This window comes from Macaca nemestrina, chromosome 17, assembly GCF_043159975.1.
Source record: "Macaca nemestrina isolate mMacNem1 chromosome 17, mMacNem.hap1, whole genome shotgun sequence".
In the NCBI taxonomy this organism is placed as follows: Eukaryota; Metazoa; Chordata; class Mammalia; order Primates; family Cercopithecidae; genus Macaca; species Macaca nemestrina.
The window spans coordinates 6,073,103-6,100,742 of NC_092141.1; the positions used below are offsets into that span (position 1 = coordinate 6,073,103).

The 27,640-nt window shown below is 46.8% G+C and overlaps 1 protein-coding gene across 5 annotated transcripts in view; it reads left to right on the forward strand.

Moving 5' to 3' along the window:
- LOC105472700 (WSC domain containing 1) overlaps window positions 1-27,640 on the forward strand; it is a 515,974-nt gene that overhangs the window by 291,623 nt on the left and 196,711 nt on the right. For all 5 annotated transcript variants that reach the window (XM_071082227.1, XM_071082226.1, XM_071082225.1 and 2 more), the window contains one exon: window positions 3,920-4,006. The gene's annotated coding sequence lies outside the window, so the exon portion shown is untranslated. The remainder of the gene's footprint in view (window positions 1-3,919; window positions 4,007-27,640) is intronic.

Here is a 27,640-nt window from a genome sequence, read left to right on the forward strand (position 1 = left end):
TGCTCAGCACTATCCCACGGCTGGCTACGACAGTGGGCTCCTGGGGATGTTGGCTGAAGGCAGGGAGCAGTTGGGGTTCATGCGCTGGGTCCAATGTGCTCATCTCTGCAGAACAAACAGGGGAGGACTGACTGCGTGCGCTTCCTTCTCCGTCTCAGCATCGCCTTGGCCCAGTGGCTAGGGGAGGGGCTGTGGGCTGCCTGACCCGTGACCGGGGCAATTAGACCCTTTTGCAGCACAAGTCAGACTGTAGATGTGTCTTGCTCTCAGGGAATTCTCCTTGCCGTCTCCTCCCTCAGCATGGCCTCCTCTGTCGCTCAAGTTTCCAGGCCCCTCCCCTTTTTGAAACCCATGCTTCATATTCTTTCACCCAAAGACCCACACCTTGCTTGGCTGAACCCACTATACTTCCCTGTGGGCAGGAGACAGGCAGGGAGCTGGGTCTTGCACACTGGGTGTTGTACAGAACCAAGAGGCCGTTCACTGTTGCTCACTTTGCCACTGACTAGCAGCTCCTGTCAGGGACTGACGAATGAAGGTGGGTATCCTGGGAGACAGAGATGGATGGAGATCCCTGCACATGGCCCCGCACACACGGCCGGCCTGTGTATTCCTCGCCTTGGGATCAGACGAATCAGATGGCCACTGATGGAGCCATTACTCAGTCATTTAGTTGTGCTGGGAGGGGGAATGTGAGTTTCACCCCTAGGACATTTAGGACCCCTCCCTAGGGCCTGCAGTATTAGGTGGAGTGTGGAGTGGACAGATGAGTCCCATTAGGTGGTGATGACAATAACAGCCCATTGGCTCCAATCAGATCGGAGGCACACGTGTTCCTCCCCAGGGCTGGGCTTGGGCGGACACCACTCACAGCCAGCCCTACTGTGGTTAGGCGTGAAGCCAGACCTCACGTGAGGTCCATTTGGGCTTTCTGAGCTCGGCTGTACCAGCCACAGAGAAAGAGAGCCCGGATGCTCTCTTGGCAGCCTGCTGCCTTTGTTTTAAACTAAAAAATCTGCGTCAAGCACAGCACTTGGTATGCAGACAATTCCCTGGGAAGAGATTCTTTTACGTGTGTGCAGTAATATATTCTCCATCCCGGGGCCTGTTATTGTACAATAAAACAAGAAGGCTGGGAATCAATACAGAAATGTGAAAAAAAAATGCTCTGAATCATTTTCATAACCAGCAAATGTGGTTTTCAGCTGAGAAACATTTTCTTTTCTATTCTGAAATGGTGGGAGCAATTTTCAGGCCTGGGCACTGGGATTGAAGTTCTGCTGCTTAAAGGTAAATATCACCCAGAGGAGAGACCACACCATACTGGGCCGTGAGGAGCTGAACTTGGCTATCATAATCCCAGTACACACTTTAAAAGCATCTATCAGGTGCCAGCTCTGTGCTGGACACTTTCATACTTGAAAGGTGATATGTTTGGACAAGTCAAAACAGGGTTCATCTGCTCCAGCCCCCCATCAGGGAGGAATTCCCTCTGTAGCACTCCCCACAATAGACCTAGAGGCTTTCCTTAAGTGCTTGCAGTGAGAGTAACTCTAACTCTAAACAGCTCATGCGGTTTTCTGTTAATAGCTCCAAGTATTAAGAAATGCTTCTGACTTCTTGTCTCAGTGGAGTGGGCACGTGCTGAAGTCGCCCTGCTCCGCTTCAATCACATGCAAATAATACAAACGTAGATGTCATGCAAGTACAAATATCATTTCGTCTTGTTTTTGATAGGATTGGCCATATTAAAAATCAGAATAGTTTCTATAGACTAGAAATGAAACAGAGATACTGATGTGCGGGGGCTGAAACTCTGCGATCCTCAGTGTACCAAGACTGGAAACAGCCTGTGAGCCAGGAATTCATTCACAAATAAATGGGAAAATGTGACTTCTAGTCAAGGAAAAAACCCACCAAGAGAAACTTACCCTGAGATGACCCGGGTCTTAGATTTAGCCAGGCAAAGGCTTTAAAGCAGCTTTATAAATATGTCCAAAGGCTTAAAGGAAAATAGTCTTAATGAATCAATAGGGAATCTCAGCAGAGAATGGAACCAAATGGAAACTCTAGAATTGAAAACTATAATAACTGAAATTTTTAAAAAGTGCACCGGATGGGCTTCATAGTAGATTAGAGAGGACAGAGAATGAATAAATAAATTTGAAGATGGGTCACTAGAAATGATCCAATCACAGCAGAGCAGACAGGAAAAAGATGAAGAAAATGAACAAAGCTTCAGAAATTCATGAGATAAGGTCAAACAATCTGACATATATGCAATAGAAGTTGCAGAAGGAGAATATAGGTCTGAAATAGCAGATTGTACATGTCAGAATATTATATACGTATAATATAGGTCTGAATAATGAGTGAAAATGGGTCAGAAATAATATTTAAAGAAATAAAGAGAGAGAAAATTGGATAAAATAAATATAGACTCACAGATACAAAAAGTTCAGAGAATTTCAAGAAAGATGAATTTATACCCACCCATATCATACTCAAACTGATGAAAACAAAGAGAAAATCTTGAAGGGAGCCAGAGGAAAAAAAAGGCACGTTTTATGTAGGATAACAATGATAAGAACTACCACTAACTTCTCAGAAACAGTGCCAAAAGACAAAGGAATAACATCTTTGAAGTGATTAAAGAGGGAAAAAAATCCTGTTAGCCTAGCATGTTTTACTGTTTGTATTCAGTAAAAACATACTTCAAAAATGAAGGTGAAATAGAGTCATTTTCAGACAAATGGAAACTAGGAGAATGTGTTGGCAGTACACCTGCGCAGCAAGAACTGCCAAAGGATGTTCTCCAGGTTGAAGAGAAATGCAACCTGATGGAAACTTGCTATCCCCAGGAAGGAAAGAACAAAACTGCTTTTCTATTGTATTTTTTAAAAAAGAAAATTGACAGTTTCAATCAATAATAATAATAATTCAAGCCATGATTTAAAACATCTGTGGAAAGCAAAAGATAGGCAACAATAGCAGAAAGAATGGAGGGTGTTCATATAACGATATAATTATACCGTTATAAGAGTATTTTATTTGTAAACTGGGAAATAGTAAAGGGGAAGTGTGAAGGATCCTGTGGGAAATGAAACAGAATTGACTAAGGGTGTGCATGATGAGCCCGAGTGTATGGTAAAACAACTAATAAAAGGAGCTGGAGCTAAAAAGGCAATAGAGAAGAGAAAATGAAATTTTAAGGAATACTTCATTAACCTAAAAGAAGCTGGTGAAGGGGTAAATGAAGAGCAAAGAACAACAGGAAAAACCGAAAAACAAATGGTCAACTTAAATCCAGCCACATCAATAACTACATTAAGTGTGAACAGACGAAACAGCAAGATTGCAGGATAGCAAATCAAATTTTAAAAATCCACTGTAGGCTGGGTGCGTTGGCTCACTCCTCTAATCCCAGCACTTAGGGAGACAGAGGTGGGTGAATCACAAGGTCAGGAGTTCAAGACCAGCCTGACCAACATGGTGAAATCTTGTGTCTACTAAAAATACAAAAATTAGCCGGGTGTGGTGGCATGTGTCTGTAATCCCAGCTACTTAGGAGGCTAAGGCAGAAGAATCACTTGAACCTGGGAGGTGGAGGTTTCAGTGAGCCAAGATCGTGCCACTGCACTCCAGTCTGGGCCACAGAATGAGACTCTGTCTCAAAAAAAAAAAAAAAAAAAAAAAAAATTACGTTGTATACTGGCATCAAGAATTGGAAAGTGGAAATTTTAAAATACCATTTCAATAGAGTCAATGAAGATAAAATACTTAGGAAGAAACTTAATAAAAGATGTGCAAGACCTGTACAATGCTGATTTCAAAGCTTTAAATAGACGGAGAGATACATATGTGTGTGTATAGGAAGCCCCATTTTATTAAGGTGTTCATTCTCCGTATTTATTTATAGATCCTGTGCAATCTTAAGCATCATCCCAGCTGGAGATGAAAAAGCCAGTTTAAAAATCTATGTGGACATGTAAAGCATCCAGATGAGGTAAGACAGTTTTGCAAAAACAAGCACAGTATGAATTGCTTAACAATGGGAGGCATTCTGCAAAATGTGTTGTGAGGTGATTTTGTTGTTGCGTGAGCATCATAGAGTGAACTTACATAAACCTGGATGGTATTGCTTACTACACATTTGGGCTATAGGGGAGAGCATGTTGCTATAACTGAATGCTGTGGGCAGTTGTAACACAATGGTGAGTATCTGTGCATCTAAACACAGAAATGGTATAGTGAAAATGTGGAGTAAAAGATGAGAAATGGTGCACCTGTGCAGGGCATTCATCATGAACGGAGCGTGCAGGACTGGAAGTTGTTCTGGGTGAATCAGTGAGTGAGTGGTGACGGAACGTGAAGTCCTGGGACATGACTCTACACTTCCGTAGACCTTTTTTTTTTTTTTGATTCTTTTTATTGAGACGAAGTCTCGCTCTGTTGCCAGGCTGGAGTGCAGTGGCTCGATCTTGGCTCACTGCAACCTCCGCCTCCCGGGTTCAAGGGATTCTTCTGCCTCAGCCTCCTGAGTAGCTGGGACTACAGATGCGCACTACCACGCCCAGCTAATTTTTGTATTTTCAGTAGAGATGGGGTTTCACCATGTTGGCCAGGATGGTCTCGAACTCCTGACCTTGTGATCCTCCCGCCTCAGACTCCCAAAGTGCTGGGATTACAGGCATGAGCCACTGTGCCCAGCCGACTACTGTAGACTTTCTAAGCACTGTACACTTATGACAAATATTTTCCTTTTTTGAGTGATAAATTAACCTTAGCTTACTGTAACATTTTTCTTTATAAACTTAAAAAACGTTTAAACTGTTTGATTCTTTTTCAATAACAGACTAAAACACAGATACCTTGTACAGCTGTACAAGAATATTTTTTCTTTATATTCTAATAAAAAAGTGTTTTTCTGTTCAAACATCTATGTGTGTATGTATGCATTTTTACTTTTTAAACTTTTTTGTTAAGAACTGAGGCACGAACACACACATTACCTGCTAGGCCTACAGAGGGTTAGGGTCTTCAATATCACTGCCCCCCACATCCACGTCTTGTCTCACTGGAAGGTCTTCAGGGCCAGTAACGCACATGGAGCCGCCGTCTTTCATGATAATAATACCTTCTTCTGGAACACCTCTTATAGGGCCTGCCTGAGACTGTTTTACAGTTAAATTTTTTTAGTAAGCCAAAGGAGTACACTCCAAAATAACTATAAAAAGTATAGTATAGGTCAAGTGCGGTGGCTCACGCCTGTAATCCCAGCATTTTGGGAGGCCTAGGCAGATGGATCACCTGAGGTCAGGAGTTTGAGACCAGCCTGGCCAACATGGCAAAAACTCCATCTCTACTAAAAATACAAAAAAAAAAAAAACCTTAGCCTGGTATGGTGGTAGGCACCTGTAATCCCAGCTACTCGGGAGGCTGAGGCAGGAGAATTGCTTGAAACTGGGAGGCAGAGGTTGCAGTGAGACAAGATCATGCCACTGCACTCCAGCCTGGGCGACAAGATTGAGACTCTGTCAAAAAAAAAAAAAAAAAAAAAAAAAGAAGTACAGTATAGTAAATATATAGTATTTATTATCATCAATATTATATACTGTACATAATTGTATGTACTGTACTTTTGTACAACCGGCAGAGCATAGACGCAGTCTGGTGTGTGTTGCCTGAAACGTCATTACCCAGTGCATCACTGTACAAAGAGGAACATACGCTCTCTAATGTCTTAATCTACCAGCTGCAATCATCAAGACAGTGTAGTATTGGTGTAAAGACAGACATAAAGATCAATGGGATAGAATAGAGACTTCAGTTTATATATATGGCCACATATACATGGTCAATTTATTCCTAAAAAGGGCTCCAGGATAATCCAGTAGGGAAAAGTAACTCTTCAGCAAATGGTTCTAGAACAATGAGATATGTGTATGGAAAAAAATAAATCTCAAACAAACAAAACTTAATTCAAAATGGATTATAGACCTAAACATAAAAGCTGAAACTATAAAACTTTTAAAGAAAAACATAGAAAATCTTCATGACATTAGATTTCTTAGAAAAGACAAAATAAGTGCGAACCACCAAAGGAAAAAAAAGTCAATAAACTGGACTGCATATGAAGTAAAACCCTCCAGTCTTTATATTCATCATTAATACTTGTGACAAAGGGCTTTTATCCAAAATATATAAAGAACACTTACAACTCAATAATAGTAAGATTAACAATGCATTTCTTTTAATGGCTGAATGACTTGAATAGAGTGCGTATCCGAACTAGCCTTAACCTTTTTCTTTTTCTTTTTTTTTTTTTTTTTGAGACGGAGTCTTGCTCTGTCACCCAGGCTGGAGTACAGTGGTGCAGTCTCGGCTCACTGCAAGCTCCACCTCCCGGGTTCACACCATTCTCCTGCCTTAGTCACCCGTGTAGCTGGGACTACAGGTGCCCGCCACCATGTCCGGATAATTTTTTTGTATTTTTAGTAGAGATGGGGTTTCATCGTGTTGGCCAGGATGGTCTCAATCTCCTGACCTCGTGATCTGCCCGCCCCGGCCTCCCAAAGTGCTGGGATTACAGGTGTTACAGGTGTGAGCCGTGCCCGGCCTTTTTTTTTTTTTTTTTTGAGATGCAGTCTTGCTCTGTTGCCCAGGCTGGAGTGCAGTGGCACCATCTCAGCTCGCTGCAGCCTGTGCCTCCTAAGTTCAAGCAATTCTCCTGCCTCAGCCTCCCTAGTAGCTGGGATTACAGGTGCATGCCACCACACCCAGTTCATTTTTGTGTAGCCTTAACCTTCTAATCATACCTAGGGAGCAAAAGCAGAAGGCATATTAAAGGGCACTGGGCTGGGCATCAGGAGCCCCAGCTTCCGTTTCTAGCTCAGTGGGTGACTTGCTATGTAACCCTGGGAAAGCCCCTTTCACACTCTGTGCCCCAGAAACTACATCCATAAAAATGGGGAGAACATTATTATAGCCTCATATGCATTTTGTGAGGCCCAAGTTACACAGACTATGGAAAGGAGTTCTGAAGTGCACCAGGATTTTTGTAGATGGAAGGCATAGTCATGCTGTTTTTGACCTTTTAGCTATTACAGATGATTGTTATAATGGGAGCACCCAATCTGAATGATCAGATATAATGACCTGGTTATCTGAATACCTGACAGTTGACCGACCACACTGATATATGCATATAAACAAAAACATATAACAGGAAACACATGGATGTTATAAGTCACAAAATTCATCCATACAAACACAAAGATATGTGTATCCACGACTTGCCCACATGGGCACACGGAGGCCCACATGCATACATGTATGCACAGGAAAACACAGGTGCATGTGTACACACATGTTCACATGTACACACATGTTCATAGACCCTCACGCTCCCAGAGTCCACATTCCATGAGCACACGGTTGCACACAGATGGGCCCAGTTGTCACACACACACTCATGAACAGGCAGAGTCACACCCTTGAACATGAAGAACTGGAGTACAAAGAGATTTTACGTGGAGAAGCTGTGAGCCCAAGGCAGAGGGAGGAAGGGTATATCCTGCTGAAGGTGAGCAAGTCCAGGATTCCCTGTAAGAGGGGCTTAAGGAAGGGCTGGAGCATCAGAGGCAGAGGGGCTAAGGGCTGGCAGAGCTGGGGAAGCCAGCCACAGATGGTACCCTCTTCAGGGAGTAGGATCTGAGGGATTCCTAGGGCAGGCGGGCCTTGGATGTAGGTCCTGGAGGTAGAACTAAAGGCTTCCGTGCAGTTCTGCTCATGGAGTCACCAGCCAGCCATTCCCAGAAAGTAGTGGGGTAGGGGCCAGAGATGACTGAAGCCTGGGGCTGGGTGGCTGGGGCTAGGCCTCACCAGCAGCTGCTGGAATGAAACACTCAGTTTTGGCTTATGTGTCAGGATTTGCCAGTGGGTTCATCTCCTGGGTGCAGATTGGTTGAAGGAGACTGTCCTTTATCATTTCCCCTTTATGGTAAAAATGACCTGCAAACGAAGTTCATCTTCTAATCGTACGCCAGGCAAAGAAGCTGCGAGTATAGACAAGAGCACTGGACTGGGCGTCAGGAGCCAGCACGTGGGAGTATAAGGGACGGCTGCAGGCTGAGATGAGAAAGCATCTTAGAGCCAGAAGGTCCAATTCAGACTCTTGACACTAGGGGAAGGCGAGGCCCAAAGCTGGGATGGCGACCAGCTCTTTGGTCATTGCAGCTCCGTCCACCTAAGATAATCTCAGAGGAAGGCCAGGACATCTCAAGGTCTCATCGTCAAGGCTAGTTCCAGACCTTCTCATCAGCTCCTGCAGAATCACCTCCTGGTCTTCTCCCCCAAGTGAACCCCTTGGAGTTGGACCCATCATTCCCTGAAAAGGCTCCACGGCTGAGCCCGGGCCTGGGCCCGGGGCCATTCACATTCAGTTCAGCAGCTGGGCAGGAAGGAGAAGAACAGTATCAGGGTGGCAGGAAGAAAAACAGGGCTGGGAGAAAAGAGATAAGGAGGAGGAGGAGGAGGAAGAGGGGGTGCAGGTGTGGCTCCCAGCTGTTTGCCCAGGGGCTCAGAGAGACTAAATAACTCACTCACATTTATCCAGTTAGTGAGAAGCAGTGCCAAGGATTTGAACCCAGGTGTATGTAAGATTCTCGGGAGAGCAGAGGTCATTCTACATGGTGAGAGCTGGAAATCTTCCAGGGGAAAAGCCTTGAGGAGTGAGTCTGACTGGATTCCATCAGCCCAATCCTGGCAAGGTGTGCCACCAAGGACGTCTCCACTCAGAGACTTCCCTGAGCCTGAGTTAGATGAGGCCCAGAGATCCAAGAAGGGCACTGGCCTTGAGGTGGGCACACAGACCTGCGTGGGAAAAGCTCCTTACATCGTGGGTCAGAAGCCGGGGACTCAGGAGAGTGAGAAGGTCACAGTGCAAGGAGCGGGGAGCAGGGACCAGCTAATGCAGAGTTCCTTCAATTCCACACTGCAGAGGAAGCTTCCCTGAGAACGCACCTTTGCTGGGCTCCTTATATGCCTCACCTCTGACTTTCTCTCTGGAATGTCGCACCATCGCCCTGTAAGGTAGCTGTCTTTATCCCCATTCTGCAGATGAGGAAACTGAGGTTTTGAGAAGTCAAATTCACTTGTCTTTAGTAAACCAGAGTCCAGATTCTCATAGTCCAGACCAGGGTGCCTTCTCCTACTGATCATAACAGGCTTTTATTCTCCAGAGCCTTTGTTAATGGACTTCCCTGGACCTGTGACTGCTGAGGCCTGGCAACTTTGACCTGTTTTCGTGGGGTTTCATCTGTGCTGGTCTCTGGATTTTCCAAGTTTCTCATTCCCAGGTCCAGGGGAAGGAGTGCTGCTCAACCTCAGGCCCTAGGAGGTGGTATTTGGGCAAGGAGGCAAGAGACCAATGATCTGGCCCCAGCTCTGCCTCAGTCAAGCTATATGACCTTGGGAGAGTCATTTCTCACCTCTGCTCAAGATAACGTCATACTGTAGAGTGAGGGTTAGCCCTGGGACACCTCTCAGGCATCTCTCATCCTAGACCATCCATCCATTCTTTCACCTTCCATCCAACAATTCATCCATCCTCCAATGATCTGTCCATTCATCCATCAATCTATCTTCCATCTATCCATCTTCTACCCATCCATCCATCCATCCATCCATCCATCCATCCATCTTCCACCCATCCATCCATCCTCCAGTGATCAATCGATCCATCCATCCATCCATCCATCTACCCATCCATCCATCTTCCATCCATCCATCCATTCATCCATCCATCCATCCATCCATCCATCCATCCATCCATCCACCCAGTCAGCCAGTCATCTATTAAACTTTTCATCTACCCATCATGCGTCCATCTGTCTCTCCATTAATCCTATCAAACCCTGGATTGAAAAAATAGCATAAATCTGTCCCTTTATGGGACAAAAGGGCCAGATAGCAAATACTTTATGTTTTCCAGGACATATGGTCTCTGTTGGAACTATTCAACTGTGCCTTTGTAGCACAAAAACAGCCAGATTAAGAGGTAAACAAATGGGTATGGCTGCATCCCAAGGAAACTTTATTTGCAAAAGCAGAGGATAGGCTGGATTTTGCCCCCAGATTATAGTTTGTGGCCCTTTGCCCTGGATAATTGCTGGATACTAGAGACACAGCTACAGGTACAGTCTAATAGGGGAGGCTTACATGTGGACCAACAATTACAGTGCAGTGTGAAAAGTAGAGATGCCTTAAGGGGTGCACAAGGTACAGAAGGAACCCAGAAGGGGACCTGAGGCCTTAAGTGATTAGGCTGGTGTCAGTGGTTGAAACTTGATCAGGGTTTCGGTGGATGAGGGGAAGAGCTCTCCAGGCAGATGGAACAGCGTGAGCAAACACCTAAAGTCATGGTAGTGCCTGTTGTGTTGGCAAAGGCTGTGAAATTTGATGGCTGGAATATGCAGCAGAAATGAGATCAAGGAGGATTTTAATTGCTGTGCTAAGGAGCACGAACTTTTAAGCAAATAATTCTCAGTTATTCAACTCCTCTTCAATGACTAACATTTTTCTTGGAAAGAGTCCACTCCATAACTGCTAATCTCAGTGAGGGGTATTGGATATGCAATTTCTTCTAATTATGTGGAAATACTAGTTGTTTCTTCTCTGTGGGTGCTGAGGTCCTGGGGGCAGTGACGGATGCCCAGGCAGTAGGCAGAGGGGTCTGGGAACTGAGCATAGCTGATGTGCACCACAGTAAAGCCCTGGGCTCTGATTTCACACTCTGCCCCAGGCCAGAGTGATTCTGCCTGTGTCATCATTATGCTCATCAAGAGATGCTTTGTCTTCCCCTGATCAGCCTAATTGCTCTCCTCATTTGGACAGCCCTGGAGTCATTTAGTAATGAAAATCACTGTGTGCTAATATGGCATCAGGAGCTCACCTGCTTGTTGGCATTTGGAGCAGTGTGGAGACGGGAAGAGGCTCTGCTTGTCATTACAGGTGCAGAGCCTCGCTGAGCTGTTCATGTGCAATTACCATCCAACAGCCTGGAAATTACAGTCCAGTTACAGTTCCTGCTAACAAGGACTAATTGTACCACCACAGAGCTTCCCTGGACACTTAAAACAAATGGCCACTGTGGGAACTTGGCAATGAATAGAGAAAAATCCCATCTATTCTTGGAACACAGGACAAATATGCTAGGAGTTGGGCAGGGCTCAGCTGGGGGCTCTTGGGCATTAAAACTTGGTTTCCCAATCAATGTAACAAAGTTAGACTTTCATGAAGACAGCTAACCCATCCATCCTCCAGTGATCCCTCTCTCCATTCATTCACTTGTCCATCTTCCATCCATCCACCCATCCATGTATCCATTCATTCATCTATCAATCCATTCATCCATCTTCCATCCACCTATCTATCCATCCTCCAATGATCCATCCATCCATCCATCCATCCATCCATCCATTCACCTTCCACCTAACCATTTATTCAACCTCCAATGATCCATCCATCCATCCATCTTCTATCCATCCATCCAACCATCCATCCACGTTCCATGCATCCATCCATCTATCCATCCCCCAATGATCCATCCATCCATCTTCCATCCATCCATCCATCCACCCACCCATCCATCTATCCATCCACCCACTCAGCCAGTCATCTATTCAACTTTTCATCCACCCATCATGCATCCATCTGTCTCTCCACGCATCCCACAAACTTCTCCCAAACTCTTGCTTAGAGAAAGGTCTATTCTTGATGCTGCAAGTCAAAGATGTATCAGCAGTGATCCTGCATACAAGAAGACGTACTAGGTGCTTAAATATTGTTGAACGAGTCAACAAAAACAGTGAACATTTTCTCAATGGAAGGGAAAAATAGATTCAGTTAAGTGAGAAGGTGAAGAGAGGGGCATAGATGGTGTGAGGATAGAGAAGATATAAAGAGTTGTCCGTCACCATCATACACATATCCTGAGTGAAAGAAACAGGAAAGTAAAAGGGAAGGGGATGTGTGTGTACTCTGTGTTTGAGTATGGCAAGTTACTTCATCTCTTGTAGTCTCAATTTCCCTACCCAGACAATGGGGATGGAAATGGTTCCTACCTCACGGGGTTATTATGTAGACTACAAAAAATACTGCACATAAAGTTCTTAGAACAATGTCTGGTATGTAGTAAGCAGGCTCTGCCATTCTGCTGCCTACCCCTGGGGACTCGAAGGTTGAGTTAGAGTCCACCCTACCTAGACAGTAAGAAAGACCATCTTAGGAACTGGGAACGTGTAGATGCTTGTCACATCTACAGGGGAGGCTTTAGGGAGTGTTAATTTTTGCCTCTTGTGATTAGAGCCCAGGGAGCGAGGGGCAGTGATGGGGAAAAAAAAAAGCAGGTCAGAGGCCACATCAGTCCAGAAAGAGCTGAGGATTTGGATTTGCAATGGGGGTGCTGGGGAGCCATGAACATATTTTAAGCAAGCAATTTATATTTTAAAATTATTCGTGTAGTGTGGGAAATTGATTATTGTTCATTAATTATCGCTCTAAGGGGAGATGATTGTGCAAGGAAGACAAATGAGTCCTAGTCATTCAAGGGCAGAGTCTAGATGAGAACTGCTCTAGCACTCATTCCTGGTTCTAGCTGCCTCAAACTCTGGCCTCTAGGCTCCCTGTTCATTGTTTTCTGGCCTGTAGCTCAGGGTGTATGGAAAGAATGTCAGAGCTATGACTTCCCCTGCCCTGACAGGATCTCTGCAGGGTCTTTACATCTCCATGTGCTTCCCCCCAACGCATCCCTACTCATGGAACCCTGCTAAGTGGTCATTTCAACTCTCCTTATATACCTCCAGCAACAGGGATATACTACTTCCTGAGCCAGCCTGCTTCCTCCATGACCACCTCTGACCCAAAGTCCTTTATCCTATGAAACGTCAACGCATCTCCCCATGGATTCCAATTATTCACTCTCGTTCTGCTCCTGAGGCGCTGGGCGAGATAGGTCTCAATGGCAGCCCATGCATCTGACTCATTCTGGGCCTGAGACCCAGGCTCAGTTTGTGGTCAGTGCTCAGTGTGTCCACATGGGTGCTTTGGCTGCAGTGGGGCTCAGGGTGGAGCACTTCTCAGGAGGGGTGAGGGTAGACTGACCCTTCCAGGGCGCCCTGCCTCCTGGGGATCACCCTTTGGTGTAGTCCCTTCCACATGAGCTCTGGGTTTGACCATGTGACTTGCTTTTTTTTTTTTTTTTGAGATGGAGTCTCACTCTGTCATCCAGGCCGGAGTGCAGTGGCCCGGTCTTGGCTCACTGCAACCTCCTCCTCCCAGGTTTAAGCGATTCTTCTACCTCAGCCTCCCGAGTAATTGGACTTGCAGGGGCCCGCCACCACGCCCAGCTAATTTTTTGTAATAGTAGAGATGGGTTTCATATTGGCCAGGCTGGTGTCGAACTCCTGACCTCGTGATTTGCCTGCCTCGGCCTCCCAAAAGTGCTGGGATTACAGGCGTGAGCCACTGCGCCCAGCTGTGACTTGCTTTAGCCAGCGAAATGTGTTGGAAGCGATGCTATGTCAGCTCAAGACTTGCCTTCAGAAGGCCTGACGCCTTCCGCTTTTGCACTCCTTGAAGCCAGCCTCCGTGTGGAGAAGCTTGAGTTGGACTATTGGCAGGAGAGCCATGGGGAGGAAAGCCACGGGGAGGGAGGCTGAGAAGTCATCGGGGACACCCAAACCTCACTGGAGCTCTGCTGAGTGCAGCCACTCGAGTGACCTCTGCCAAACCATGTGGAGCGGAACTGCCCAGAGGAGCCCACTTGCCCTTAGAATCCCGAGAAATAATACATCATGATCGCTTTCCACCGTTGCGTGTTGGGATGGTTGGAAGGCACTACCAGAGAACTTCTACTTGGATCCTGAGCAAGTACTTCCTGTCCACTCCTAGGACAAAGAAACGTGCGAGCTGTAACCATTGAGTCTGAGTTTCAGCCAGGCTTGTGGTGCTCACTCCTGTACGGTCCTAGGCATGTCACAGCCCTTCTTGGGACTCAGTTTCTCCATCTATAAAGTGGAGAGATTGTAAATTCCGTGATCTTATCTCTTTTAGCTGTTCTCTGGTGAAGCTGAAGGACTCTAGATGAAGCAAGACCCCCCACTCTGAGCAGGGGCCCCTTCTGCAGGTGTGTGTCAGCATAGGTGATGTTTCTCATGCCCATAGCCTCACCGACAGCAGAATCACCTGGGGCCAGTCTTTCTGGCTGATCCACTTGGAATCATGCACTTCCATTCCAGGTTTTGCCAAACTCGACCTGATGTTCCATGTGGCCCCTGGAACGGGGCTGCCCGCTGCGGTGTTGGCTAAGTGGGCATGTCAAACTTGGGACTCTCTTCCTCTGTTTCCTTGTTCCTCATTAGGTGTTGGTTACAGATGATTCACTTAGAAGGCAATGGGAACAGGCAGTGATGTTTGGAGCATTTCTCCTTTGATCATTTAACAGCCTTCTTCCTATTTTATTTATTTATTTATTTATTTTTTATTATTATTTTTAGATGGAGTCTCACTCTATCGCCCAGGCTGGAGTGCAGTGGCACGATCTCGGCTCACTGCAACCTCCACCTCCCAGGTTCAAACAATTCTTCTGCCTCAGCCTCCCGAGTAGCTGGGACTACAGGCACATGCCACCACGCCCAGCTACTTTTTTTGTATTTTAATAGAGGCAGGGTTTCACCGTGTTGCCCAGGCTGGTTGCGAACTCCTGAGCTCAGGCAATCCGCCAGCCTCAACCTCCCAAAGTGCTGGGATTACGGGCATGAGCCACCACACCTGGCCCTCCCTATTTTATCATGCTATCGGCAAAAATAAAATTATGAGGTTTATATAAATGATATTTGTATCATGTCTGAGAGCCTTTGGATCAAATTTTCTAGCCAATTTCTCCAAATCCGAGCTTTTAAACTTTTCCTTTATTGTTGACAGAAGATGCTTTTAGAGATTGCACTGTGGCAACTTTAGAGACAACCAGAAGGTTGGGAGGGAAGGAAAAGGCACCCTGTAAGGGATAATGGAGGGGCTGCGGCTCAGACTGGAGAAGAGAGGTGAGGCCCAGACTCCATCTGCAGAACTCATCAGGTCTCTCTCTGGGTCAAGGAAGCAGGTGTCACTGGTTGACACAAACAACTGGCAAACAGAGGCCAACACAGGCAGAACTTTCTAGAAGTCTGAAGTGTCTGGAGAGGGAGCAGGCTGCCTTTGGAGGGTGTGTGACTCCAAGAGAAGAGGACTCTGAGATTCAGGGAGGGGCAGCATCATCCCAAAATCACCCAGCTGGTCAGTTGAGGTTCTGGGAGCAACGTCTAGAACTGGAAGCTCATCCAGTGCCCAGAGCCTGGGAAACGGACAGAGATGTGTGTTCCAGCCAGCATGTACCCTTCCCACTCGAAGCCTTGAGTGTTGGACAAGGTGGTGGTCAAGACTCTCTTTCCCTCAATGGTGAGAGGACATGGCCAGGGTTTCAGCGGAAGCCTTTCTTGACTGCCGAGAACCTGATGAGCCTCTTAAATATTTATTTTTCCAATAGACCTGAACAATTCTGAAGAGACACAATATTACGTTTCTTAGAAGCTTCCCCAAATACATATTTATCAGGGAAACCTGAATAAGCTAAGAAGGGCTTAGACCTATTTATTTATGTATTCAGTTATCTCTGGGGTGTGGGTTATGCCGGTGTGAACAAGAAGAGACGGTAATTAGATTGTGCTTAGACTGATTCTCCTGCTCCAGGGATGGGATTAGGGCCTGACTGCCCGAGCTCTGCGGTCTTCCATGCTCATGGTGCTGGTCCTTCAAGTTTATACCTCTGGGATCCTTGGTTCCCAAACCTGACTGATATGGAATCATTTGGGGAGTTTTTCTGTTTGTTTGTTTTTGTTTTTTAACTGATGCCTGTATTCCATCTGCTGAGGTTCTGATTTAATTTATCTGGGAACAGCCTTGGCATTGGGACTTTTACAAGCTCCCTGGGTGATCCGTTGTGCAGCAGAGTCTGAGAATTCCTGATTTAGACAATGAATCTGTTGGGGCAAGCTACACTCATGGGTCATCCTTCATCCTTCCGTAGTGTTTTTTTGTTTTGGTTTTGGTTTTTGGTTTTTTTTTTTGAGACGGAGTCTCACACTGTCGCCAGGGCTGGAGAACAGTGGCGTGATGTCGGCTCACTGCAACCTCTGCCTCCCGGGTTCAAGCTATTCTCCTGCCTCAGCCTCCCAAGTGGCTGGGACTACAGGCACCTGCCACCATGGCCGGCTCATTTTTGTATTTTTAGTAGAGACAGGGTTTTGCTATGCTGGCCAGGCTGGTCTCGAACTCCCGACCTCGTGATCCACCCACCTCAGCCTCCCAAAGTTCTGGGATTACAGGTGTAAGCCACGGCCCCTCCTTCCCTAGTTTTAACCCAAACTGAGCTGTGCAGGTGTAGGGAGAGGATACCAGGGCTGAGGTTTAGGTTCAGGGACAGTTTAACGGATATGCCACCTGGGAAGTCACACAAAGTTGCGCCCTAGAGAGGCCCCACACTTGGCTTAATGCTCTGCTGTAGTTATCTTAAAATTCTGAAGCATTTTTGAACAAGCAGATGGCCTCATATTTTCATTTTGTATTGGATCCCACAAATAATGTAGCCCGTCCTGGGCAGGGGACCTGGGTTCTAAACCCATCTCTGTCTGGACAGTTGGTTTGCTGGGCAAATCTTTCTTTGTCTCTGGATCTCCATTTTCCTTTCTATACAAGAATAAAATCAATCAGCTCCAATGACTTTCTAGAACACTTTCTGTGTCTATACACACATTCATGCAAGGCCACCTAAGATATAGTTGTGTTAATCCAGGCGCTTTGGGAGGCTAAGGTGGGTGGATCACGGGGTCAAGAGATTGAGACCATCCTGGCCAACATGGTGAAACCCTGTCTCTACTAAAAATACAAAAATTAGCCAGGTGTAGTGGCGTGCGCCTGTAGTCCCAGCTACTCAGGAGGCTGAGGCAGGAGAATCGCTTGAACCCGGGAGGCAGAGGTTGCAGTGAGCCGAGATCACGCCACAGTACTCCAGCCTGGCGGCAGAGCAAGACTCCGTCTCAAAAAAAATAAATTAAAAAAGAAAGAAAGAAAGAAAGAAATAGTTGGGTTGTCTTCAGTCAAGTACGTTGATAAGCCATAATGACTAGTTGTTTCTTAAATCACATGTTGTTTGAATTTAACTGGGCTCTCTTGCTCTCGTCAAATAGGTTTGCATGCTTAGAACTGGGCCCACTCTGACATGGGACAAAAAATTGCTGTGTGTGCACATTCTCATTCTCATTCCCTTCCTCCTCTAAATGAAAAGAATTCCTTCTTTGCCTGTTCAGTTCCCCAGCAACCCTTTCCGGCCTTCTAGACAGAGTTCCACCTTTGCCAGCTCAGACCCTCAGCTTTTAGAATGCAGAGCTGGATAGAGAGGCTGGGGACTGAGGAAGGCCGGTCAGGAGATTTGCATTGGTAAGAAGAGAACTGTTCCAAGAGAAAAGACGAAAAGGGAAGAGAAAGACCGTGGGGAGGGAAGACAATAGGGAAAATTTTAGATCAGGACTGAGAGTGGAGAAAAGGAAAAGATATTTGAGGAATGTCTGCCAGATGTGTGGATATCGAGAGTGGCAAAAGGAGAAGAAATATTTATATTTTGCTATGCATTGAGAATGTACCCTGTCCTCCCCACATACACGGGGACAATTTCCCTGTAGAGGCTTCACCAGAGGTATGCCTCAATTACAATTGCTTTCAGCTATGTTTTGCTGTCAGACTACAGATTCTTTGAATCGATGATGCAGAGACGGGTCCATTTGGGCCTCCAGTTACATTTGGAATATGCTGTTAAGCCAGGGTTGTGTGGAAATGGCAGCAGCTGTGAGCTGGGCAACCCTTTACCACCTGGTGCAGGCATTTTACAGACTCACGAGCGCTCAGAGTGGGAAGAGATCTTAAACATGGAGGTCTTCAAAATGGTCTAATTTGGCCGGGCGCGGTGGCTCACGCCTGTAATCCTAACACTTTAGGAGGCCAAGGCGGGTGGATCACCTGATATCAGGAGTTTGAGACCAGCCTGGCCAACATAGTGAAACCCTGTCTCTACTAAAAAATACGAAAATTAGCCGGGTGTGGTGGTGGGTGCCTGTAGTCCCAGCTACTCAGGAGGCTGAGGCAGGAGAATCGCTTGAACCTGGGAGGTGGAGGTTGCAGTGAGCTGAGATGGCACTACTGCACTCCAGCCTGGATGACAAAGTGAGACTTGGTCTCAAAAAAAAATTTTTTTAAATCTAATTCCCCTACCCATTTTCAAATTGATTTTCTAGATCCATCCCCCCGCTAAGTTCATTCTCTGCTTATATACTTCCTATAAAAGGGAATGCACTAATTTCAGAGAAAACGCACTGCAACCGTGTGTAGACCTAGCAGTTAGAATTGTTTGTCTGTGTTCTCAGATGCTATTATCGGTGATGTGAATTATTACAGCCTCATTGGACTTCGCTCTGGCGAGTCCTGGCACAGTTTAAATTATACTTCTCTTTTGAATCAGCAATTCTGTGTCTAGGAAGTCTGCGTCACTCATACGCATACACAAAGGCGCATGTCCACGGATGTTTAGATTGAAGCATTACTTGTGAGAGTGAAAATGTGAAGCCAGTTCAATGTATACCTACCGAGGATTGCCAGTAAAACTACAGTAGATATAAGTTGTGGAATAATGGATCTGCCTGTCCGAATATGGAAAGATTTCCAAGATATAGTAAGGGAAGAAGTAAGTTGCAGACGGTAAGTTAGGAAAGAGTGTGTTAAAACCCCACAAACCTTGTATCTATACCTGTATAGGAGTTAAAGATACGAAGACATAGAGCCAAACAATGTATATAAAATTGGTAACAATTAGTCAAATCAAAACCACAAGATACCACTGTACGTCGATCAGAATAGCTATTACTTAAAAAATGGCAAATCACAAGTGTTGGTGAGGATGTGGAAAAATCATCCACTGCTGGTAAAATGCTACAGGGTGCTTTGGAAAAGCCACTTTGGAAAATTGGCAGTCCCTCAAAAAGTTAAACACAGAGTCACTATATGACCCAGCATTCCACTCCTAGGTATGTACTCAGGCAAAATAAAAACTACATCTAGCAACATTTTTGACAACAGCCAAAAAGCGGAAACAACTCATATGTCCATCAATTGATGGGTCTATGAATAAAACGAAGTTGCATCTATACAGTGGAATATTATTTGGCAATAAAAAGGATTAAAATACTGATGCATGCTACAGCAGGGATGAACTTTGAAAACATTATCCTAAGTCAAAGAAGCCAGTCACAAAGGATCACATATTGTATAATTCTGTGTATTTATTTATTTATTTATTTATTTATTTATTTATTTTTGAGACAGAGTCTCGCTCTGTCGCCCAGACTAGAGTGCAGTGGCGCAATCTCAGCTCACTGCAAGCTCCGCCTCCTGGGTTCACGCCATTCTCCTGCTTCAGGCTGCCGAGTAGCTGGGACTACAGGTGCCCGCCACCATGCCCGGCCAATTTTTTGTATTTTTGGTAGAGACGGGGTTTCACCATGTTAGCTAGGTTGGTCTTGATCTCCTGACCTTGTGATCCGCCTGCCTTGGCCTCCCAAAGTGCTGGGATTACAGGTGTGAGCCACCGTGCCCGGCCTGTATAATTCTGTTTATATGAAATGTCCAGGATATGCACACCTGTAGAGACAGGAATAAGATTAGGGTTGCTTAGGGCTGGAGGAGAGAGGGGAGTGAGAGTGAGGCTGATGGGCATGGATTTTTTCTCTAGGGTGATGAAAACATTCGATAGCCTATAATGATGGTTGCTCAATTCTGTGAATATACTAAAAACCACTGACCTGTGTGTGCATTAAATGGATGAACTGTATGGCTGTCTGTGAAATATGTCTCCATAAACTGTTTTGTAAAAATGCTAATTGTGTTTGCATCTTGTGTGGGGGAGGGGGGTGGAGTGTTGCGTTAGGAGGGAGGAGTCAAGGACTTGCCTTGTCCTGGCGATTTGTTTCGTGCCGCAAAGCGTGATGACGATTATGGGCATTCCAGGGAGGCACTGAAGGCAGAGGGCTGCTGGCCACCCAGCCCTTGGACGAAGCGGCACATCAAGTCTCTACCTTCTTTGCCTCTGGGGCCAATGGCTGTTCCTCCATAGGCAATCCGTGGCCCAGGGGTGGCAGTGCTCATGCAGGGTGACTCATACCACTCTTCCTGCGTGCCTTTCCTAACTGGTGGTTTCTCCTGGGCTCTCATAAGCCCTCCGGTGACTCAAGGCAGAGAATGAGCTCTTTGGCCTGCCCACTTCTGGGGATGCCTAGTGCCGGGGAGGACTGTGAGAAGGGGAGGCTGCCGGGCTCAGCAGGGATTCAGCTGACAGAGAGAAGACTGTCAGAGAAGATGCTAAGTCTGCCTGGATGACAAAGCTGACCCCAGAGAGGCCGGATTGACCCTCCCCACCTTACTGCAAACAGAGGCAGAGACTGGAGCCAAGGTTGAGTGAGGCAGGGTCAATGGCCAAAAGGGGTCAGCGCTGCTGGGGCCTTCAGTTGGCAGGAGCCCTGTGCAAATCTCCACAGCCCTCCACCCACAGGAACCCAGGCTCGCCCAGGCTCATCTGCCTGACGCACAACGGCAGAGTGCATAGCACAGCACCCTAGCACAAGGCACCCAGAAAACACACTTGACATGTGTGCAATACAACCAAAGCACAAAGACACCCCAGGGCACACCCAAAGCCACAACGCGTGTCACCCAGGCACTTGCATCACACAACAAATGCACACAGACCGCAGACACACAGGACTGCACGTACAAACAGAACGGTGCCCTCCCCATTGCCTAGACATTACATGGCACAAGAAACAAACGGACCAACACAAGGGAAGGTCCCTGACAGTTTGTCCCTTGGCCGTCAGAGGCTGATCCGGAGCAACTGAGACGCCCTTTTCAATCCCCCAGTCTGGCTTGGGTGCCCTCCTCTCTATCACCTCTCTCTGTCCCTCGTCTTCCTGTGACACGTCTACCAGGCTTCTCTAGCACGTGGTCTATTCCACCACACCAGGACTGTTGGCTAACTTGTTTGCTTTCTTCTCTTTCCTCTCCATTGCATATAAGGTTCTTTTCTTTTCTTTAGAGACAGAGTCTCAGAGTGCAGTGGAGCCATCTTGGCTCACTGCACCCTCCACGTCCCAGGTTCAACCAATTCTCCTGTCTCAGCCTCCAGAGTAGCTGGGACTATAGGCACCAGCCATCAAGCCCGGTGAATTTTTGTGTTTTTAGTAGAGATGGGGTTTCACCATATTGGTCAGGCTGGTCTCAAACTCCTTTACCTCAGGTGATCAACCCATCTCAGCCTCCCAAAGTGCTGGGATTACAGGCCTGAGCCACTGCGCCCAGCCGCATGTAAGGTTCTTGAAGGTAGAGCCTGTGGTCTATGTATCTGAGTCTCTGGCACTTTGCAGTGTCTGGGGTATAGGACAGGGTTAATGTATAACGAATAAATAAATGGATCCAGCTATCCATGTGTGTGTATACTTACAAGAGAAAATTTTCAACCTTCACCACTATCAAAGAAATGCAAATTAAAATGAGATGCAATTTTACACCTATTAAATTAGCACAAATTAAGAAATATAATTACCACACCCAGGACTGACACGGTCATGGTCTAAGCATGGCACCCATACGTTGCTGGTGGCAGTGTGTAAATTGGGTGCAGCCCGTTTGGAAAACAGTTTGATCGTATGTATCCAGAGTCATTAAAAGGCTCACAGCCTTTGGTGCAGTGATCGCACCCCGGGAATTTATTCAAAGGTAATTACCAAAAAGGAGGAGGACATTCGCTGACGGTGGTTGGAAGTGTCATTTGCCATCACCCAAGGCCCTGATTTCTGAACCCAAAATTAGGATATACACTGACGCATTGAACTTGAGAATGGCTGGGAAGAATAGCTGCAGAGAACTGGGGACAGGGGCTGACCATGACTGAATCGGGAAGGGCAAAGATAGGGAAGTACATTTTCTGAGGTCAGGGATCTGGCAGGCACTGTTCACTCCGGTATCCCCGGCTCCTCGTGGAGTATCTGGTACACAGCAGGGTAGATACTGTTGAATTAAAAAAGAATGAATGGTTAAGCGATACGTACCTTAATATATTTAATCGTGATATATGTTTTTATTTATGTAGCTAGCACAGACATACATACACTCTGAATAGGATGCTCTGTGGCCATTAAAGGTCATTAATATGCAAATGTGTTTACGATACAATGTTGTAAAGAAATAATTTCGTATTCTGCATAAAAAGGATTTGTGTGAAGGGAAATGGAGGTGAAGCAAGGTCGAGTGACTTGATCGTGCCACACAGCCCTAAGTAGGGCAGCCCTGACCCAAACCCAGGCCTGTTGGGCTTAACCACTGGTCTTTGCTGTCTTCAGAGCACCCTGAGTTATTTTAGTCTGAGGCCCTGAGCCCTAAGGCTCCTGGGTCCTGAAGTCCTGAGGTCCCGAGGTCCTGGGTCCTGAGATCCTGAGGTCTTGAGATCCTGGATCCTCAGATCCTGAGGTCCTGAGGTACTGGGTCCTGAGGTCCTGAGGTCTTGAGGTCCTGGATCCTGAGGTCCTGAGATCCTGAGATCCTAAGGTCTTGAGGTACTGGGTCCTGAGGTCCTGAGATCCTGAAGTCCTGGGTCCTGAGATCCTGAGGTCTTGAGGTCCTGGGTCCTCAGGTCCTGAGATCTTGAAGTCCTGAGACCCTGAGGTCTTGAGGTCCTGGCTCCTGGGTCCTAAGGTTCTGAAGTCCTGTGTTTTGAGGGTCCCATGTCCTGAGGTCCTGAGATCCTGAGATCCTTAGATCCTGTGGTCATGGGTCCTGAGTCCTGAGGTGAAAAGCACTGCTGGGGGGTCTCCTGGAGAAGAGATATTTTCCCATGAGGGTTCCCTTCCTTTGCGAATCCTTAATAATCTGAGCTCCTTTGTAGACTTAAATACCCCAGCTTTTCTTAATGATGTATGCATTTCATTGTGATGGGTAAGGTACAGATTTACTTTTGAAAGGTTAATAAATTTGCTTTTTTTTTCTTCAAGTGTGCATTGTCTCAGAGAAAAGATACTAAAAGGTTGACTACAATTTTGCAAGAGTCCAAGGGATTTTTTTGTTGGTATAATAAAACCCTTGCGGTGAAAATGTAGAGAATGCAGACTGAGTGTACTGAACCCAGGGGTGCAGGGGCCAGGGTTACAAGGAGGGAGCAGGAACGTCCCGAGGGGACCCTTCCATGCAGGGTGAGATAGTGGGGTCACACTACTCCGAGACCAAAAATAAGAAGTCCTTATGTAAGCCTCCATAATTCTGGATGTTCAGGACCAAAAACAGGACTCCATTTTGTTCTGTATTTGAGATGCTGTTAATCTGAGCTTCTCCTGGCTGACTGTTCCTCTAGCCTGGAGTTCCGCAGGTGCTGGTGGGGAGAGTTGGAAAGGCACTCCCATTAGACCTGATTTTCTGTTTTCTGCTTCTGTCAGTGTCTCTGGGGGAGATTTACCTAAGGCTAGTGGGGCCTTGGACTTAAGAGAGTTTTGCTCCTGATTTGGGAAGAAAGCAGGACTCTCCCTTCTCCCTAAGCCCGCCCCATGACCGCAGAGTCTCACAGAGTTGTGGAGCAGAGGGTCCTGGGCACGTTGACTCCTGATACTGGAAGGTGTGAGTCATTCCCCGCCCCCTTGCTTGAATCAATCTCTTCTTTTAAAAATTTAAAGTATTAAAAAAATTTGGAAATAATTTTAGATTTACAGCAAGGTTTCAAAAATAATACTGAGTCCCTTTGTACCTTTACTCGGGTTCCCCAAATGTTACCATCTTCCATACTCACAATATCATGATCACGGCTAAGAACTTAGCATCAATATGAGAATCAAACTAATACTACAGGGCTTGTTTCTATTTGGCAAATTGTCTACATTGTGTTTCGTTGTCAAAGTTTTTTGTTTCCTTCGATCTGGGATAGTCCTCAGTCTATCATTTATGTCTTGGAAACTTTTGAAGACTACGGGCCAGCGGGTTTGCAGACCGTCTCCTCACTGTGGTTCGCCTGATGTTTGCTCACGATTACACTGAGGATTGCCTTTTTGCAAGAATCCTGCAGAAGTGATGCTGTGTCCTCAGCACAGCCTATCAGGAGACATGCGAAGTCAGTGCATCTTGGTTAAAGTGGTATACGCCCAGTTTTTGCACTCGTCTGTACTCCTTCTTTTTTTCTCTTTGAGACAGGGTCTTGCTCTGTTGCCCAGGTTGGGGTGCAGTGGCGCAATTACCATCACCACGTGCTGCAGTCTTGACCTTCCAGGCTCAAGTGATCCTCCCACCTCAGCCTCCCAAGTAGCTGAGACTACAGGCACATGCCACCATGCCTGGCTAATTTTTTATTTTTTGTAGAGACGGGGTCACCCTAGGTTGCTTGAGCTGGTCTTGAACTCCTGGGCTCAAGTGATTTTCCCGCCTCAGTCTCCCAAAATGCTGGGATTACAGGTGTGAGCCACCCTGCCCGGCCTCTCCCTTTCTTTACCCGAGTCATCCCCCTTCACCTACTGGCACAGTGGAAACAACTGGTCAGAATAATTGGAACAATTCTTCTCACATCCAGCACTTCCTACCTAAAAGGCATTTTCACGTGTTACCTGATTTGAACTCACATCCTGGAGATAGCCCCATTTGCATGACCAGCTCATCCAATCTGTTCAGTTTACTGATAGAAATGCAAGCCTGTATTTGGAAGAAAAGAAGAAATAGTGTTTGTGTTTTCTCTGCAGGTTAAAAACGTGCTGGGGCCTTCCCTGCACTGCTATGTCTTATTTAAGAACTTTCGGCCGGGCGCGGTGGCTCATGCCTGTAATCCCAGCACTTCGGGAGGCAGAGGCGGGTGGATCACGAGGTCAGGAGTTCAAGACCAGCCTGGCCAAGATGGTGAAACTCCGTCTCTACTAAAAATACAAAAATTAGCTGGGCGTGGTGGCGGGCACCTGTAACCCCAGCTACTTGGGAGGCTGAGGCAGAGAATTGCTTGAACCCAGGAGGCAGAGGTTGCAGTGAGCCGAGACCGTGCCACTGCACCGCAGCCTGGGTGACAGAGCAAGACTCTATGTCAAAAAAACAAACAAACAAACAAACAAACAAACAAACAGAAAACAAAAAACAAAAATAACTCTCAGCTCCCCTTGTTTATTCTCACTTTATAGTGTGTGGCACAGAGTCTCGGAAAGGTGGGGAAAGCTGCCTAAGTTCACACAGCCAGGACGTGGTCTGCTCCCAAGTCTATGTTTTTCCCTCATTCTCCAGGATCGGGTCTTGCTCAAAGTCACTGAGCGATTTCACTCTGCTGGGACACAAGCCCAAACTCCTGTGCAACCTCCCAAGAGAGCTGGGAACCGAGGAAATAATGATCATAACACGTATATAGCGCGTCATGATTGACAAGACTGTCCGTCTTTATGGCAGACCCCTGAGTCAGGTGTTGCTATCTTCATTTGGTAGAAGACGAAGCTGAGGGTAAGGGAGTTTGTGTGTCCTGCTCGAAGTCTCAGCCAGTTTGCGGCAGACCTGCAATTTTAACCCATGTTGTTCCACTCCAACCCCAATCCTTGACTATGTAAATGCCTCCTTTTTCTCCACCTGGATAGGAGAGTGCTGGTTCCCGGGCAGGGTGAGGGGTGCTGAGCCCATGAGGGAGGGGATACTCATCTTTTTTTTTTTTTTTTTTTTTTTTTGAGACAGTCTCGCTCTGTCGCCCAGGCTGGAGTGCAGTGGCGCAATCTCGGCTCACTGCAAGCTCCGCCTCCCGGGTTCACGCCATTCTCCTGCCTCAGCCTCCCGAGTAGCTGGGACTACAGGCGCCCACCATCACGCCTGGCTAATTTGTTTTTGTATTTTTAGTAGAGACGGGGTTTCACTGTGTGAGCCAGGATGGTCTCGATCTCTTGACCTTGTGATCCGCCCGCCTCAGCCTCCCAAAGTGCTGGGATTACAGGCGTGAGCCACCGCGCCCGGCCAGATGCTCATCTCTTTTAGAATAACCAAGATCTCTCTGGGTATTACCTATATCCACAGGTGGTGTCTTACAGGTGATTTGCATGCTTCGTAAAAACATAATTTATAGGAATGATAAAATTTTATGTGATGTATGAGACCCGTTAAATGTGTGAGGGAACCAGCAGGGTTCATGGATCCCTCTGCCGTCTCTGATTTGGCCAATCAGCAGTTGGCCCTTCAGGAAAGGCTGGTCTGAGCATTGTCCTGGGCCTGGTGTGATGGTCCCAGCCTCATGTGGATGAACCAGACAAAGTGCCAGGGATCTGGGGGAGGAGGGGAGACAAAAGGAAGACCCACAGAATCCCAAGGCCAGGGTGTGACTGAGTTGCAAACCCTGGGGCATTGTGGAAGGCTTCCTGGAGGCAGTGGCACTGCCGAGGACTCGTGACATTGGACGGGATTTAAGCAGAGGAAGGTTGGCGTTGCGTGGCCGTCCCAGTGATTGCAGGGGTGGGAATGGAATGTGGGTCTCCGGAGTGGAGAAAAGAAGGGAGCCTGGCATTCTGACAGTTCTTTCTTCTCAGGGAATTGAAGCCTTAGGCAGGGCTGGTCAGAAACTCTGCATACCCGGGACACAGGATTTGAAGGCAGGAATTCGGAAATCCTTGTCGTCCGTGGCTGGCCTGTGCCATGAGACATGCCCCTTGTCAGTGCCAGAGACCCCATATCTGACAGCAGGAGGAATGGGATTCTGGTTGAGGAAGAGGGAAGCAGAGGAGGCCTTGCGACTGCCTCCCGAGGCCCTGATCATTGTGTTATGAGGAATACTCTGTTTGTAAAGGGAAGTGGGACACGGGTCTACACCCACAGAAGGTGAACTGGGGTCATGTACCAGAATCTCTACAGGCAGATAATGGGACTAGCCGTTTCTCAGCCCTGCAGATAAAAGTTTATGGAATCTTTTGACAAAAGAGAGAGAGAGAGACAGAAGGACAAGCACCCTGTGACTCTCTCGCGGAAGCAGGAAGAGACAAGATCGTTGCCCTTCCAGCATGTTCTCTTGGTTTTCAGGCAAACTCTTTTAGGTCTGCCCTCCCTGTTCAGAAGCCTCAGCAGCACGCTGGAGCCCTTTCCTCCTGTGTCCCCGTATAGCCACTCATTTCCGACACTGCTCCCCAGTATATGCCACAGACCCTCAAACCTACATGTCCAGAATGAGCTCATCACCTTCACCTGAGCCTGTTCCTGTCCTGGGCTCTCAGCTCACAGGTGACCTCGCTGGCCCCTAAGCCCGAAACAGAGGCATTTTTCTGTCTCCTTTGTCCCTCACCCCCACATTCAATCACCAAGCCCTGCCCCTTTGCCCCCCCAAATCTCTGGAATTCCCCCACCCACTTTTCTATCCACCATCACTAGCAAAGACATCATGTCTTACCTTGTCCCTTGCATGGCTTAACCGCCTCCTTATGAGGCCATGGTCACTCTGCTAGACAATCCTTCACACTGCCCAGCAGCA